We start from the raw sequence: 18,372 nt of genomic DNA on the forward strand, positions 1-18,372 counted from the left end.
TGCATTCCTTTTGTTCTCTTCTGACAGAAACTCTGAAGTTTTGGTTCAGTGGAGGAAATGAGGAAATACTAAATGGTTAAAGGTAGGTTTATTTTTAAAAGACATTTATATCACATTTTATATTTATCACAATTAGTTGTAGGACTCCTTTTTAGCATCATTCTGTTTTTACCTTTTCCTGTAAGTTGAGGTAACAGTTTGGTTTTCTTTTACCTTAACTTGTCTGTATCCTGTTGTTGGTGCTTACTAAATGATTGGCTTTAATGGTTCTAGACTTTGTAATTTTATTTAGCTGTGAAGATACATAGTTCATATATTTGAAAGCACATATTAACAATTGTGGTAATCAAGAGGAAATCATCATTAGAGCTGGGCAACATTGATATTCCAGGTGTTGCTTTTAGCAGACTTAAAAAAAAATACTTAGAGGTGTAACATATATAGCAGATTACATAAAGCTTAAGTATACTGCTTAGTGAATACAACCCCCAGATCAAGTTAAGTATAGAACATCTTCATCATTAGTCCAGAAGGCTTTCATGTATCCTTTCCCAGTCAATAAATACCCTACCACTTATGTTGCTTTATTTTTAAAAGATTGTATTTATTACCACTTGACATATATTAGTTTGTCTTCCCTACTGGAGTGAAAACTTGGTTTTACTCATCATTCTGTTCCATTGCTCAGCATAGTGCATGACATATAGTTAATGTTCAACAACTATTTGCTGAATAAATTAATTGGAAAACATTTGATTATTTGTTATGTACTATATTCTACAGTACACAGGTGCTATTTTATATAGTAGTTGCTTGAGGATAGATCATACATTTTAGTTTTCTAGGATGAGGCTTTTGACATTTAGTGTGATACTTACAAGGAAATTGACGTATGCTGGCATTGGGTTTAATGTGTGTTGGTCTTTGCTTATGTGAATGTTAGGGAATATGAGAAAGTTGCTACCAGAGAGAGATAATGGTAGCCTATCTATTGGATTGCCTTCTTGACAGTATCTGATTCCTTGTAGTTATCTCATATTCTTAACTTAACACTCTCGATCTTCTTGAATGCCTCAAAACAGTTGCAAAAGACGAAATTCTCTTGATTTTACGGAAAGAGAATTGTGATAAGAAAGACATTATTTAATCAATAATTTATTTATAAGACAGTTTGGCTGTCATGTTAGTTGAAGATAATGAAAATTCTGTTTGCCTATCTTGAAATGGTTTAAGATAAATAAAGGAGTCTGTGCTTTAGAATTCATCTTAGTTCAGACTTAGGTTCAAGTAGAAAAGAAACTAAATTTTGAGCTGACAGTGGCTCTGGTGTTCTGATTCATGTTCCTGTCTGTCAGATTTAACTCTCATTTTACATTTGAGGAAACTGGAGTGCAAAGAAGTAATGTGATGGTCTAGTCTAAAATTAAATTTTAGGTCGGGTGCGGTGGCTCACGCCTCTAATCTCAGCACTTTGGGAGGCTGAGGTGGGTAGATCACTTGTGGTTAGAAGTTTGAGAACAGCCTGGTCAACAAGGTGAAACCCAGTCTCTACTAAAAATATAAAAAACTTAGCTGAGCATGGTGGCACATGCCGGTAGTCCCAGCTAACTCAGGTGTTTGAGACATCAGAATCATTTGAACCCAGGAGGCAGAGGTTGCAGTGAGCCAAGATGACACCACTGCACTCCAGCCTGGGCAGACAGAGTGAGACTCTGTCTCAAAATAAATAAATGAATAAGTATATAAAATTTTAATAATGAATAAACTTTCCAAGTGATACACACTCTAGTGGCTTAGAACCATTGTGCTGTCATACCTCGTTCTTTCTTACTTTTTAAAAAAAGAAATAAACTGTTCCTTAAAGCAGTTTTAGGTTTACATAATAAGTGAACAGAAAATAGAGTGTGCGCCTATATAATCCCTTACTCCCACCGTATTTCTCCTGTTATTAACATCTTGCATTGGTGTGGTACATTTTTCCCTGTTACCAACATCTTGCATTGCTATGGCACATTTGTTACAATTGATGAAATAATATTGATATTAAATTATTAACTGAAGTACATAATTTACTGTTCGTAATTTCCATTAGGGCCCACACTGTTTATTGCATAGTTTTGTGAGTGTTGACAAATGCATAATGTCATGTATTCATGATTACAGTATCACGCAGAATAGTTTTACTGCCCCCCAAATTTCATCATCCACCTATTTAGCTACCTTCTCATCTCCCTCCTCCCATCCCCTGGCCACCACTGAACTTTTTACTGTCTCTATAGTTTTTTCTTTTTCAGAATGTCCTATAGTTGGAATCATACAATAAGTAGCCTTTTTAGACATGGTTCTTTCACTTAGCAATGTATTTAATAGTCCTTCACCTCTTTTTCTGGCTGGATACCTCATTTCTTTTTGTCCCTGAATAATACCTCATTGTATGGATGTACCACAATTTTTTTAAACTGCTTACCTATTGAAAGACATCTTGGTTGCCTCTACTTTTAAGCAAATATTAGTAAAACTATTATAAACATTTGTGTTCACTTTTTTGTGTAGACATAAACGTTTTCAACTCACTTGTGTAAATATCTATGAGTATGATTGCTGGTTTGTATGGTTAGACTACATTTAGCTTTGTAGGAAACTGCTAAGGTATCTTCCAAAATGGCTGTACCATTTTATATTTCTGCAAGCAATGAGTTGAAGTTCCTGTTGTTCCATATCCTTACCAGCTTTTGGTTGTGTTAGTGTTTGAGATTTTAGCTATTCTGTTCTAGTAGATGTGTAATGGTATGTCATTGTTTTGAGTTGCAATTCCCTAATGACATATGATGTTGAGCATCTTTTCATATGCTTATTTGCTACCTGTATGTCTTGTTCTGTGAGGTGTCAGATTTTTTGCACACTTTTTAATTCAGTTGTTTTATTATTGAGTTTTAAGAGTTCTTTGTGTATTTTGGATACTAGCCGGTTATCAGATATGTGTATTGCAAATATTTTCTCCCAGTCTGTGGCTTGTTTTTTCATTCTGTTTCATAGTGTCTTTCTTTCACAGAGCAGCAGTATTTATTTATTTAGAGACGGAGTCTTGTGCTGTCACCTGTGCTCGAGTGCGATGGCATGATCTTGGGTCACTGCAACCCCTGCCTCCCAGGTTCAAGTGATTCTCTTGTCTCAGTCTCCTGAGTAGCTGGGATTACAGGCACCCACCACTGTGCCTGGCTAACTTTTGTATTTTTAGTAGAGATGGGGTTTCACCGTGTTGGCCTGGCTTGTCTCAAACTCCTGACCTCGTGATCCACCCGCCTCAGCCTCACAAAGTGCTGGGATTATAGCCATGAGTCACCGTGCCTGGCCTAGAAGTTTTTATATTTTAATGAAGCCCAGCTTTTCAATTTTTTTTCCCCCGTGGACTGTACTTTTGGTATTGTATCTAAAAAGTCATCATCAAACCAAAGGTTACTTAGATTTTTCCTGTTATCTTTTAGAAGTTTTATAGTTTTGCATTTTACTTTAGGTCTATGATGCAGTTTGAGATAATTTTTTAGTTAACACTTGTGAGTTTTTGTGCATTTCAAGTTAATTTTTGTGTAAGTTGATGTCTTTATTTGCATGTAGATGTTCACTTATTCTAGTACCATATTTCAGAAAAAGACTCATGCCTTTTTGATGTGCTCTTTCAAAGATGCACATGTTTTTTCGAGACAGGGTCTCACTCTCTTGCCTAAGTTGGACTGCAGTGGCTTGATCACAGCTGATTGTAGCCTTGACCTCCTGGGCTGAATCAGTCCTGCCATCTCAGCCTCCTGAATAGCTGGTATCACAGGTGGGCATCAGAGTTTCACCATGTTGCCTAGGCTGGTCTTGAACACCTTGGCCTCCGAAAGCACTGGAATTACAGGCATGAACCACCACACCTGGCCTCAGTGGCACACTTTCCAGGGTAAATTATGATAAGTAAAATTTAAGAAGAAACCAGAGATTGTCGTAATTAATAGTTTGACTTCATATTATGCCTTTAAAAATAGCTTAGGAGGAAGTAACATGTTGAGTAAAAGCCTGGGCTCCGGAATAAATTCTGAATTTGCCATTTACTTGCTGTGACATTGGACAAGTTACTGAATTGTGCCTTAGTTTCCTTGTACATAATGTATTATTAGGTTAAATGAACAATATTTAAAAGTGTTTAGTACAATATCTTACATATATTATAGCTATGGAAGGTTATTAGTAATAAAGATTTCTTTAGATGTTTTATGTATTTTTTATTCATCAGTTTCTGTTATTTTATTCTTTATAGTGTATTACAGGAAAATATAATAGTGTTAACCCATGGACTGTTTCTGTAGTTATTGATGCCCTCTAGCAGAAGCAGATTTACATAAGGGAACTTAGTGACGTAGAATAACCATCATAAACAGCATACAATGTAAAAAATTGAGTTCTAAATGCATGCTTATGTGCTCGGTATTTCCTAAAACCAACAAATACCATTAAATACCTCAAGACTAAAGGTTTGATGTGTAAGATGGTGAAAAACAGCTGTAGTGCTTTATTTTTATTTTTTATTTATTTGTATTTTTGAGATAGGGTCTTTCCCTGTCACCCAGTCTGGAGTTCACTTTATAAAATATATTTCCTTCCTTTGCGTATAATGTATTACACACTGTCTGCTTGCTTATATATTTAGAATGGTTTCTTTTTAGATTTTGAGTTATCTCTCCAATAAGAATATGAGTTCTTTAGGATAATATGTCTTCAGTTTTTCAGTGTGTCACCATTTCTGGATGGAGAAGCTCAAGTTTCTTAATTGCTTAAGAAATTAAGCAATTTGGATAGTTGAATAAGCTCTTACTTTTAAAATATTGCTTTATTTTATCTTGCCATTTGGTTCTTCCTTCTAGAGTGGATAGAGGAACCATTTACAATATAATAAAGAAATGCATATTTGTTTTTAAAGTTATGACTAGAAGGCCAGGAGGATAAACAAGGGTGGTTGAGGGCAATACCCTGAGTGAAAACAAAGCAGTTCTTTGTTTGAAAATATAAGGAGTATCTCTATACTTCTTTATATTCAGCATTTGTGTGTGTGTGTGTGTGTGTGTGTGTGTGTGTGTGTGTGTGTGTATGTGTGTGTTAGGAAACAAGATATTTGGATGATAATTGTTTAATGCACTGATAGAAACTACTGTTCTGCTGAGTTATCACAAACTTTGGGTTTTGTCAGTTAAAGCAATTTGACTTTTAGGTTTTTATTTAACAGGTGTTGACATTAATTTTATTTCTATGTTTGGGAACTTGTAAATTTTTCTGACATTGTTTCTAAATCTTTTATCGTAGCATAATATTATTTTGATCTTTGTACATCCAATCTTTTTTTTCTTAAAACTGCTAGGTGATACAGATTTGCTTTTTTTTTTTTTTTTTTTTTTTTGAGGCGGAGTCTCTGTTATATGTAAAATTTCATATTTGAGTGCTGCAAAAGAAATAACACTCAAATATAAATCCCCTCAGCAAGGCAAGTTACATCTATAGAAGGGTGCGGCTCACAGATGGAACAATGGTGACTGCACACCTGGACGAGGAAGATGAAGAGGTACTTATTCCTGATGGAGGTCACCGCAACTGCTGTGTCGTTCCTGTGTTGACTAGGGTTAGACTGTACAGTCTAGTCTAATTCCGATTGTATATTTTAAAGGGAGCCAGGGGTATGAGCCAGAGTGGTGGGGTGGGTAGTTTGGCAGGAAGGACGGTTACGGGCAGTTTAGAGCAGGTAACCAGGGATCAAAGCAGGTGACCAGAGAAGGTCACCAGAATGAGTCAGGACAGAGCAGGGGACCGGGAACAGATGTGAACTACTGATTAGAAATGGGGAAAAGGTTGTTTGCTGATACTATAAGGAAGTTAAACTTTAAAATGGAGAATTAAAGAATAAGAGAGCTGAACATATTGACATACTGATTCTTTGAAGAAAAACTTGGGGTTCACTATGTCTAACAGTCTGTTGCTCAGGCTGGAGTGCAGTGGTGTGATCTTGACTCACCACAACCTCTGCCTCCCGAGTTCAAGTGATTCTCCTACCTCAGCCTCCCATGTAGCTGGGATTTCAGGCACCTGCCATGATGCCCAGCTACTTTTTGTATTTTTAGTAGAGATAGCGTTTTGCCATGTTGGCCAGGCTGGTCCATAAAAAAATCCAGGATTTTGTTTAATAAGTTGTACTTCATAACAGTTTTAGTAATTTAGCACATCAGAGCACCAGTGAGCTTAACATTATATAGACTGTAGAGGTATTAAAAAGTATATTCTATTCATGATAAAAATAATAAACTAGCAATAGAAGGAAACTTGCTCCATCTGATGACATCTATGAAAATACCCGGAGCTAATATCATGATTAAGGGCAAAATATTGGATGCCTTCTACCTAATATTAGCAGCAACATAAGGATGTCCTCTGCTGCCACTTCTATTTAACATTATATTAGAGTTTCTAGCCAGAGCAGTTAGACGGGAAAAGAAGTAAAAGGCATAAGAGTGATAAAGAAGAAGTACAGCTATCTCTTTTTGCAGGTATACATAGAAACATCCTTAGAAATTTGCTAAAAATCTATTAGAGTTAATAAATGAGTTCAGCAAGGTTGAACTCATTTTATATAGTATCAGTGTTTAAAAATCAACTACGTTTCTGTACAGTAGAAATAAGCAAACTGAAACTGAAATTAAGCAAACAGTTGCGCTTATAATGCCATCTAAAGGAACAAAATAAGAATAAATTTAACAGAAGTACAAAACGCATAATTTGGGAATTACTAAACATTGAAAGGAATTAACGAATACCTAGAAAAAAGATGGACATTCTATGTTCATGAATTGGAAGACTTAATATTGTTTGAATGATAGTGCTCTCCTAGTTGATCTACAGATCCAGTGCTTTATCAAAATTCCAATTGCCTTTTGCAGAAGGCAAAATTCTAATTGCCTTTTGCAGAAATTGATAAGCTGATCCTAAAATTTATATGAAAATACAAGGGATCCTGTATTACTTTCCAAGAATTGTAATAACAAAGTACTAAAACTGAGTGGCTTAAAACAACAGAAATTTTTCTTGCAGTTTAGAAGCTGGAGGTCCAAAATCAAGGTGTCAGCAGTGCTATGCTCGATCTGGCTGCTTTAGGGAATTACCCCTTACTTGCTACTTCTAGCGTTTGCTAGCAGTCCCTGGCATTTCCTGGCTTGTAGATCACTACAGTAACTAAGATTTCCTCTACCTCTGTGTCTTCATATTATCTCCTCTCTGTGTATGTTTGTCTGTGTGTCCAAAATTCTTTTTGTAAGGACACCAGTCATACTGGATTAGGGCCCATGAGAATGAGCTGATTTAATTTTTTTTTTTTTTTTGAGATGGAGTCTCGCTCTGTTGCCCAGACTGGAGTGCAGTGGCTTGATCTCGGCTCACTGCAGCCTCTACCTTCTTGGTTTCAAGCAATTCTCCTGCCTCAGCCTCTCAAGTAGCTGGAATTACAGCCATGCCACCGTGACCGGCTAATTTTTTTTTTAAAGAGATGAAGTCTTGCTTTTATCCCCCCATGCTGGAGTGCAGTGGCATGATGTTGGCTCACTGGTACCTCTGCCTCCCAGGTTCAAGCGATTTTCCTGTCTCAGCCTCCCAAGGATTACAGGCATTTGCCACCACTCCTGGCTAATTTTTGTATTTTTAGTAGAGACGGGGTTTCACCAAGTTGGCCAGGCTGGTCTTGAACTCCTGACCTCAGGTCATCTGGCTTCCTCGGCCTCTCAAAGTGCTGGGATTACAGGCGTGAGCCATCTCTCCCTTCCCTCATTTTAATTTGATTACCTTTGTGAATACCCTATTTCTAAATAAGGTCACATTCTGAGGTTCTTGCGGTTAGGGCTTTAACAAATCTTTTTTGGGGTACCCAGTTCAGCCCGTGACAGATTCTGAATAGCCCCTCAAAAATGGAAAAATAAAGTTAGAGGACCCACATTTCTCTTTTTGTTTATTTTTATTTTTATTTTTGAGTGAACCGAGGATTTTATTATTTATTTATTTATTTATTTATTTATTTATTTACATTTCTCAATCTGGAAATTTACCTCAGTCAAGACAGTGTGGTGCTTGGATATGATTCACGGAGTATGATTGTTAGTCTAAAAATAAGCCCTTACCTTTATGGTCAATTGGTTTTGGCAAGGATACCAACATAATTAAATGATGAAAGAATTTGTTTCCCCCACAAATGGTCTGGAACAGCTGCATATTTGCATGCAAAAGAATGAAGGTTAACTCTTACCTCACACCATCTACAAAAATTGTCTCAAAATTGATTAAAGACCTAAATACTAGATCTAAAATTAAACAGCTCCTAAGAGAAAACATAGGAGTAAGTTTTCATGACCTGGGATAGGCAATGGCGTCTTAAATATGGTACCAAGCACACAAGCAACAAAATTAAAAAATGGATACATTGAACATTCAAAACACCATCAAGAAAGAGAAAACACAGAAAGGGAAAAATACTTACAAATTATGTCTGATAAAGGACTTGTATCTAGAATACAAAAAGAACTCTTACACTTCAGTAATAAAAAGCCAGAGAGAGAGAGAGAGAGAGAGAGAGAGAGAGAATATCAAACAACTGGATTTCTTGAGAACTCACTATCACAAGAACAGTAAGGGGGAAGTCTGTCCCCATGATTCATTTACCTCCTACCAGGCCCCTCCTCCAACACATGGGGATTACAATTTGAAACGACATTTGGATAGTGACACAGAGCCAACCATATCAGTGCATGAAAAGATGCTCAGTATCATTAGCCGTCATGGTAATAAAAATCAAAACCACAAGATACCACTTCAGACTAGGATGGCTGCAGTAAAAACGTCAGGTTATAACCAATGTTTGTTAGGATATGAAGAAATTGGAACCCTCATACACTGCTTTGGGAATGTAAAATGATGCTGCTTTAGAAAACAATCTGGTAGTTCTCCAAATGCACATAGAGTTACCATATAATGTAGCAATTCCATGCCTAGGTATATATACCCATATGTTCATATATACACATGTTTATAGCATTATTAATAGCTAAAAGAAGAAACAAACATCTATCAGTTGATGAATGGAGACATCAAATATGGTATTTCCATATATGAAATATTACTGAGGAATCAAAAGAAGTGAACCAAAGCGTACTACAACATAGATGAACCTGGAAAACATTCTAAGTCAAGCCAATTACAAAAGACTGTGTATTATACAATTCCACTTATATAAATATCCAGAATAGGCAAATCTGTAGACAGAAGGCAAATTACTGTTTCCTTAGGGCTAGAATGGAAGGATTGGGGAATGATACCTAAGAGGTACAGAGTTTCTTTTTGGGTTTGATTGGGGCGATGGTTGCACAAGCCTGTGAAAGTACTAAAAATTGGTAAGTGTGCACTTTAGATGGATGAATTATGTGTTATGTGAATTATAACTTAATGAAGCTACTTTAAAAAGTACATTCAATTATTGGCTAGGTGTGGTGGCTCACGCTTGTAGTCCTAGCAGTTTGGGAGGCCGAGGCAGGTGGATCACAAGACCAGCCTGGCTAACATGGCAAAACCCCATCTCTACTAAAAATACAGAAAAATTAGCTGGGATGGTGCCAGATGCATCAAGTGATGGTCCATAGCTTCCTGTGGCAACTTTACACACTTAATTGACACATTTGGAAATAACACCTGCAGATAGGTACACTGCCATGGACTACTCTTGACCCAGAATGTTCACTGTGTCGGAGGAGGAACTCCACAAAACATACATATTAGGTGCCCTGTGAAATAAGGAGAAATGACTGAATATTGACAGCAACATTGGAGAACAAAGGACTTCTGAGGCTGGATTAGATGCGAAATATCTGTTCATTGTCCACTGTAGAGAAGGTGCTCCAATAAACAGAATACAAAGAGATTCTTTTGCAGCTGTGATAACCTGTCTCAGTCTGCTGGCCATCACTTAGGTTATTCCACCACTTGTTTATCTCCTTTCTGAAATCTCCTTTTTGTGGTCTTATGCTACCCAACCAGTCAACTTGTATATCATCAAAATAACTCTAGACCCTGGATTTCAGTGATTCGTATAGCCAAATAGATCCAAACAGCCTGTAAACCCAACAGTAAAAAATAAGGTTTTATGAGAGTCCCTATAGGATACAGAGAATAATAACAGACTGTTTCTTTCCTAGAAAGCAAAGTACTGGATCAAAGAATAGGGCTTCATTTTTGTTGCTCCTGCTCCCCCACCCCCTCTCCCCGCCAAGTCTTGGTTCTGTCACCCAGACTGGAGTGCTGTGGCGCAATCGTGGCTCACTGCAACCTCCACCTCCTGGGTTCAAATGATTCTCTTGCCTCAGCCTCCCGAGTAGCTGGGATTATAGACACGCACCACCACATCTGGCTAAAAGGAATCAATGCACTTGTGTTGTATGCTTCACCACTTGTGCCTGTGTCTGATGTTTGAGGTTCAGCCTTCCTGGGTGCTTTTCTGAATCCACATTTTTGCCGAATAAAGACTTTAAACCTTGTCTGAGCAGCCATAGCGGGGCTAGGGCCACAGTGAGCTGTTAGCTGTGACCATTTACTGGTGGAGCCTACGCCTGGTCGCTGTCCAGCCTCACCGCACCATCTTCCCAACCTCTGCCCCACCACGGCTTGCAAGGACATGGTTTTGAGACGTCTGGAGGGAACTGAATAATATCAGCCTCCGTGGGGATTTATGAAAGTATCATATTTGGGGGAGTTACGTTGTCCATAAGGCCAGAAAGCGGAGTTTGCTGATTACAGAAAAGGTAGAGTTGAGGAGTTGATTCAGATGAGAGGGATGTGTGGAGTGTAGGGGGATGAGAGTTAACAAATGAGAAAGGCTAGTGTTTCTGGTGGAGACTTAGGTAAACAAGGATATGAGGTGTTGATAGATTTAGTCCTTTTAATCTCTTGTAGACTAGAGGGATTTATGGCCTTAGTGGCATAGTCTGAAAGGTTTCAAATAGTTTATTGGGTAAGGGACAAGTTTTTCATGAGGTAAATCTGCTTCAGCAGGCTCTAATTATGGTATGATGAGGTTCTAGGTTGGCTTCTTCATTTCTCTTATCAAATAGTAACAATGCCTCATTAATTGTTTCATTATTTAAATGGACAGTTACATAGTGGTTCATAAAAGTTGAGTCTGGATAAACATACAACCTTTAAGAAAATCTTTTAAACATACATCCCAGTAAGTCATGCTCTAGCCAAGTTATTTTCTTGTCAAACCTTTTCTGTACTGAATGTAACAATGCCTAATTGAAGAATAAACATTGACTATGAATGAGGCACTCAATTCATCTCTTTGCTGATTATACTCAATTTTAGAACTAAGGATAAATTACTCAAGATATAGTTGCTGATTTTTTTTAGAACCCAGTGACAGTAATACTTCTTTGGGAAGAATATCTTTGAATATCTTTTTAGAACTTCCAGCAAATTTATCTTAACATTTTATATGCTCAGTGTAGATAATTTGGAAATTACGGAGAGAGACAAAAAAAGAATAAAAATTTGCTTGTATTCTCACTATCCAGAGAAAATTCCTGCTTACTTTTTGGTGTGTTTGTGTAACATTTGTTTTCAAAATTGTGATCACAGAATATATAGCAATTTGTAGCTATGCACTCTCCTTTTTCATGTAATCTTGTGTCATGAATATTTTCTTAAACCATCAAATATTCTTGGAAAATGTTATTTTAATGGCTGCTTAATATTCTCTTCATTGTGAATGTATCATAGTTTACCTAATGATTCTCTACTATTGGACATCTGGATTGGCTCTGATTTATTGATGTGGTAAATAGTGGTTTAATGAATATCTATGTAAATCAATTATTTTGTTCCAGTTTCTTTTTACTTTTGCCATATTCCTAGAAAGGGAAGTACTGGGTCAAAGAATAGGGCTTCATTTTTGTTGCCCCTGCTGCCTTTTTTCCCCCAAGACATAGTCTTACTGTTGTCCAGGCTGGAGTGCTGTGGCGTGATCTTGGCTCACTGCGACCTCCGCTTCCTGAGTTCAAGTGATTCTCCTGCCTCAGCCTTCCGAGTAGCTGGGATTACAGACACGTACCACCATGCCCACTAATTTTTTTTGTATTTTTAATAGAGACGGGGGCTTCACCATGTTGGTCACAGTGATCTTGACTCCTGACCTCAAGTGATGCACCTACCTCGGCCTCCCAAAGTGCTTGGGTTACAGGTGTGAGCCACTGCGCCTGGCCACTTCTGCTGCTTTTTATTTTTTAAGTCAGAGACTCACCCTGTCACTCAGGCTGGAGTGCAATGGATGGCATAGTCTCGGCTCCCTGCAACCTCCGCCTCCTGGGTTCAATTGATTATTTTACCTCAGCCTCCCAAGTAGCTGGGATTACAGGCATGTGCCACCATGCCTGGCTAATTTTTTGTCCTGCTGCTTTTAAGGAAAAATACACTTCAAGATTTCATGTTTGGAAATTAATGTGGATCCTCTTAATCTGGCTACCGTCCATCATAGTTTCAGAGCCTAAAGAGGTCGAAATTTTATATTCAGTCCTTTCAGTTTACAGATAAGGAAGCTAAGTCCTAAAAAAGGACATTCCTTGACTTCCCCAAGGTCATAAGCCAAACAGTGGTAGAAGTTTGGCCTGTTTTTTCATAATTTAGTGTGCTGGTTTTTCTACAAACATCTCCTGCCTCTTTGCCCCATGTGTCCCCCAACTTGCCTTTTATGTTGACTGATTTTTGGGCAACTAATATTTTTCTGTTTGGATGCCTGGTAGACTCTTTTTTATCCTTGAGTTTAACCATGATACTTTGATAATTTTGAGTGTGTTCTTTCTGGCATACATTGTACCTTTTTGTCCTATTCTCAGTTTCAAGGAAAATTTCAAAGCAATTTTCTATTCATGTGTGGCATCTACTTTTGGAACAATAATTATTCAATGCTGGATCATCTTTGTTCTTCACATGTATCATCTTCTCCAGAATTAGTTTAATTTCTTAATTGATTCCCTCTGCATTCACTATTATGATTTCCTTTCCTCCCTGCCAATAATTTTTCACTGTATTTTTTTCTGTTCTTTGCTGTTTCTAGTTTATTTATTAGATCTCTGATGTTCTGTTGTGCTAAGAACAAATTGAGAACTGTTGTAGGCTAAAAAACAGCCCTCCAGAGGATATCTGTCTTAGTCAACTTTGGCTCTTACCTTAATTAAACAAAACAAATATTTGTCATATTTAAATAAGCATATATTTAAATACATTAAATGTATTTCTCATCGTTCTGGAGGCTAGGAAGAGGAACCAGGGTCAAAATGCCAGCAGATCGAGTTCTCGATGAGGGCCCTCTTCCTGCTTATAGGTGGTTGCCTGCTTACTGTATCCTCACTTGATGGAGAGAGGATGCTCTGGTGTCTGATCTCTTCTTAGGCTTCACCCTCGTGATTTCATCTAAACTTAATTAGCTGCCAAAGGCCCTACCTCCTAATACCATCACATTGGGACTGATGGCTTCAAACTGTGAATTTTGGGGGGACATAAACATTCAGTCTGTAACAACATCCGTGTTAAGTTTCTGCAGCCTGTGAGTGTTACCTTATTTGGAAAAAGAGTTTTTACAGATTGCAGTTAAATTAAGGATCTTGAAATGAGATCACCCTAGGTTATTTGAATGGGACTTAAATCCAGTGATAGCTGTTACTGTAAGAGATATTCAGAAGAAAAGAGATACCTAGAGGAGGAGAGATTTGACCACAGAGGCAGAGATTGGAATGATAAGACACAAGGACACCAGTCAAGTAGTATTGCCAGCTACCAGAAGTTAAGAAGAGGCAAGGAATGGATTCTCTCCTAGAGCCTCCAGGGGGATTGCAGCCCTTTTGACACCTTAATTTTGGACTTCTAGTCTCTGGGACAGTAAGAGTAATTTTTATTGTTTTAAGCCACATAGTTTGCGGTAATTTGTCACTGTAGCCACAATAAACTAAATACAAAGATCAAAGCAATTTCCCTTTTTAATCTGCCTTTTATCACCTTATATTTGTACTTTTGTTTTATTTCGTGCTTTTACTTTCTTCTGTAGGACTTAAGAAGCATTTAGAATTTTTTTTTTCTCTTCCTAGAAGTTATAGTTCTTAGTTGGCTTTTTCATGTTTTTCTTGCAATGTGTTTGTGTCAGTTTTTTCAACTTTCTCATGACTAAATTGGCTAGCTCTTTCTAGGTGTTTTGTTTTGATATATAATGTCTGTCAGTGAGTTCTCCCTGATTCTTATTGTATTTTGGACCTTTTTCTTTTCTGTGGATGTGGCTGTTTTTAATCCACTTTTCCGTAGCCTGAGGGATGTGGTAGTGAGGTAAGGAGAGAGGTCCACTAGTCACGTGCGGTCGTTTCTAAAGATGTATTTCATCACCACATCAGGAGTTCACTCTACTTTTGTAGGCTTCTTTTTCTTCCCTCAACTTAGTACACTAATCTGGAAGATGGTAGTCTTACAAGTAATGTATAGGGGACTTTTTTGGGTAAAAAACATTAAGTGTAAGAGACTTTTCCGTGTATCCTCTCTCCTCTACCTTGCCACCCACCTCCATAGCTGCCTATGGTATTTTCATGGTCCGCTTTTAACCATGCTGAGAAGTATCATAGATCCTCAGGAAAAAAAAAACAGTCATCTTTTTTTTTTTGGTGGTATTACTCAAGAGTAGTGATACTGATTCATTTCACTTTCTCAACCTAGATGATAAAATTTTAAATTAAAACAACATAGATGTTTTGTTTACACTGATCATTGTTTTCTAAAAATAGCATGGCAAGATGTCTGATTTTATAAATAATATGCTTAATTAGAGGCTATTCATTTCTCACCGACTTCAGTTTTTTATATCTAGTAGCTAAAATAGTTAAATTATTTATGTGACCTTACTGTAAAGCCAGTGTAGGGGAGGTGTTGGACATTTAAAAATAACTATCTTTAAGTTGTGATTCATATGTACTAGGTTATCAGACAAGGCGTAGTCGTTTAATTAAACTAAGTGGTATTGATATGGCCCACAAAGCTTTGTAATACAGCACCTGGCCTTCTATTATTCTTTTTCTCACTGCCTTAACCTCACTGTCCCCTTATTTTGGAAGGGGCATGTATTTTTATTTTATTTCATTTTATTAAAAACAGTTTTATTGAAATAGACACACACACACACACACACACACACACACGGTTCACTCATTTAAAATGTGCAATTCAATGATTTCTAAAATTCAGTGATACTTCCAGTTATGCAACTATCACCACAATCTAATTTTAGAGCATTTTCATCATTTCCAAAAGCAAACTTTTATTTTATTTATGTCATTTTATCTTATTATCTTATCTTTTGGAGACAGAGTCTTGCTGTCATCCAGGCCCATTGCAATCTCTGCCTCCCGGGTTCAAGTGATTCTAATGCCTCAACCTCCCAAGTAGCTGGGATTATGGGTGCCTGCCACCATGTCCAGCCAAATTTTTGTGTTTTTAGTAGAGATGGCCAGGCTGGTCTGAAACTCCTGGTCTCAAGTGATCCGCCCGCGGTGGTCTTCCAAAGAATTGGGATTACAGGAAGAAGCGACTACGTCTGGCCCCTAAAAGAAACTAATTATCCATTAGCAGTCACTCGCCTTCTCCTCATGCACACTGCCTGCCTTAGACAACCAGGTAGATTAGTAAGTCTATCTTGTTTCTATAGATTTGCTTATTTTGAACATATATAAACAGCATCACACAATATGCAGTCTTGTATGACTGTCCTTTTAATTTCAGTTTGTTAAACTCCTTCAAGATCTTGCCCTATCTGAATGGCATTGCCAGATTCTCTAAAGGCTGGTCAGTTGGTCTGTTTTTCTTTCTTCTCTGTCTCCTTTCTCCCTCTCTCTCTCTCTCTCTTTCTCTCTTTTTGTGGGAAGAGGATTGGGAAGTATTAAGGATCGTATTAGAGGGAAAAAGATAGGGCAAAAGTAAAAACCAATATGGATTTGATTATAAGTAACTGTAATCAGTTGGGACAATGTTATTTAATATGTGCATACCTTGACAATATTGTGGGTTTGGTTCCAGACCACCCCAATAAAGCATGTTACACAATTTTTTTTGTTTCTTAGTGCATTTAAAAGTTATGTTGGTGCTATACTGTAGTTTGTTCAGTGCCATAGCATTATGTCTAAACAAATAATGTTAATTAAAACATTTTTTATTGTTTAAAAATGCTAATAATCATTTGAGCCTTCAGCAAGTAGTCATCTTTTTGCTGATGTAGAGTCTGCCTCAGTGTTGATGGCTATTGACCGTTCAGGGTGGTGGTTGCTGAAGGTTAAGGTGGCTGTGACAGTTGTTTAAAATGAGACAACCATGAAGTTTGCTGGATTAATTGACTTCCTTTCACAAAAAAAAAGTCTCTATAGCACGAGATGCTGTTTGATAGCATTATATTTGTTTATGTTTTTCAAAGAGATGGGTGTCTCACTGTGTTGCCTAGGCAGGACTCAAACTCTTAGGCTCAATTGATCATCATATTTCTGCCTCCTGAATGGCTGGGACTACAGTAGTCAGCACCCCAGGTATGGTAGTATTTTACCTATAGCAGAACTTCTTTCAAAATTGGAATCAGTCCTCTCAAACCCTGATGCTGCTTTATCAACTATTATATCCTAAATCCTTTGCTCGGATTTTGGCAGTAGTCATGGCATCTTCACCAGGAGTACATTCCATCTCAAGAAATCATTTTCTTTGCTCATTCGTAAGAAGCAACTCCTCATCTGTTCAAGTTTGATCACATGATTGCAGCAGTTCAGTCACATCTTCAGGCTCTGTTTCTAATTCTGGTTCTCTTGCTATTTCTACCACATCTGCACTGACTTCCTCCACTGAAGTTTTGAACCCTCAAAATCATCTAGGAGAGTTGGTATCTTCCAAACTCTTGTTCCTATTCTTGTGAATCATGAATATTCTTAATGACATCTAGAAGTTGTTTAGTGTAGCCGTCCTCATCAATGATATTAGTTAAATCTTCTGGATAACTTGCTGGAGCTTCTGAATCAGCACTTACTGCTTTACCTTGTACCTGTAAGTTATGGAGAGGGCATCTTTCCTCTGCTAGCTTCAAACCTGGCAGCTTCCTCACCTCTCTCAGCCTTCATAGAATTGAAGAGAGTTCTCGCCTTGCTCTGGGTTAGGCTTTGGCTTAAGGAAATGTTGTAGATGGTTTGGTCTTCTATCCAAACTACTCAAACGTTCTCCATAAGGCTGTTTTACTTTCTTATGATTCATCTACTCACTGGAGTAGCATTTTTAATTTCCTTCAACAACTTTTCCTTTGGCCAGACGCAGTGGCTCATGCTATAATCCCAGCACATTGAGAGGCTGAGGAGAGTGGATCACCTGAGGTCGGCAGTTCGAGACCTGCCTGACCAACGTGGAGAAACCCCGTCTCTACCAAAAATACAAAATTAGCTGGGCATGTTAGTGCATTCCTGTAATCCCAGCTACAGGGGAGTCTGAGACAGGAGAATCGCTTGAACCTGGGAGGTGGAGGTTGCAGTGAGCAGAGGTCATGTCATTACACTCCAGCCTGGTCAACAAGAGCGAAACTCCATCTCAAAACAAAACAAAACAAAACAAAAAGAACTTTTCCTTTGTATTCACAACTTGGCTGACTGTTTGGCACAAGAAGCATAGCTTTCAGCCTATCTGGGCAAGGGGCATAGCTTTTAGCCAGTCTGGGCTTTTGACATATTTTCCTCACTGAGCTTAATTATCTCTAGCTTTTGACTTAAAGTGAGAAGCAGGTGACTCTTCCTCTCACTTGAATACTTTGAGGCCACTGTAGGGTTATTAGTTGGCCTGATTTCAATATTGTTGTGTCTGGAATTAGGAGGCCTTAGGAAAGGGGGAAAGATGAGGAAACAGCTGGTTGGTGGAGCAGTCAGAACACACACAATATTAATCGATTAAGTTTGCTCTCATTGATCACAGATCACCATAATAGGTTTAATGATAGTGAAAAGTTTGAAATACTACAAAAATTACCTTTGTAGAATGTGACACAGACATGAAGTGAGCACGAGCTATTGGAAAAGTGACACTGATAGACTTGCTTAACATGGGGTTGCTATAAACCTTCAGTTTATAAAAAACAATTTCTGCAAAGCGCAATAAAATAAGGTATGCCTACATTATTTTTATCTTAGGCATGTTCCTTGTTATATTAACTATAAACATAGCATCATTACTAATGAAATTGTAAACTAGAAGTGTATAGTCCTTGAAAGTGTATAG

General features: G+C 37.7%; 1 protein-coding gene and 1 pseudogene across 3 annotated transcripts in view; one reads left to right on the plus strand and one right to left on the minus strand.

The window, feature by feature from the left end:
- GSK3B (glycogen synthase kinase 3 beta) overlaps positions 1-18,372 on the plus strand; it is a 234,256-nt gene that overhangs the window by 47,194 nt on the left and 168,690 nt on the right. The gene's annotated exons all lie outside the window — the stretch shown is intronic.
- LOC104652562 (presenilin-associated rhomboid-like protein, mitochondrial pseudogene) lies at positions 6,737-10,602 on the minus strand (annotated as a pseudogene).

The sequence above is a fragment of the Saimiri boliviensis genome, chromosome 8 (genome assembly GCF_048565385.1).
Source record: "Saimiri boliviensis isolate mSaiBol1 chromosome 8, mSaiBol1.pri, whole genome shotgun sequence".
NCBI classification, from domain to species: Eukaryota; Metazoa; Chordata; class Mammalia; order Primates; family Cebidae; genus Saimiri; species Saimiri boliviensis.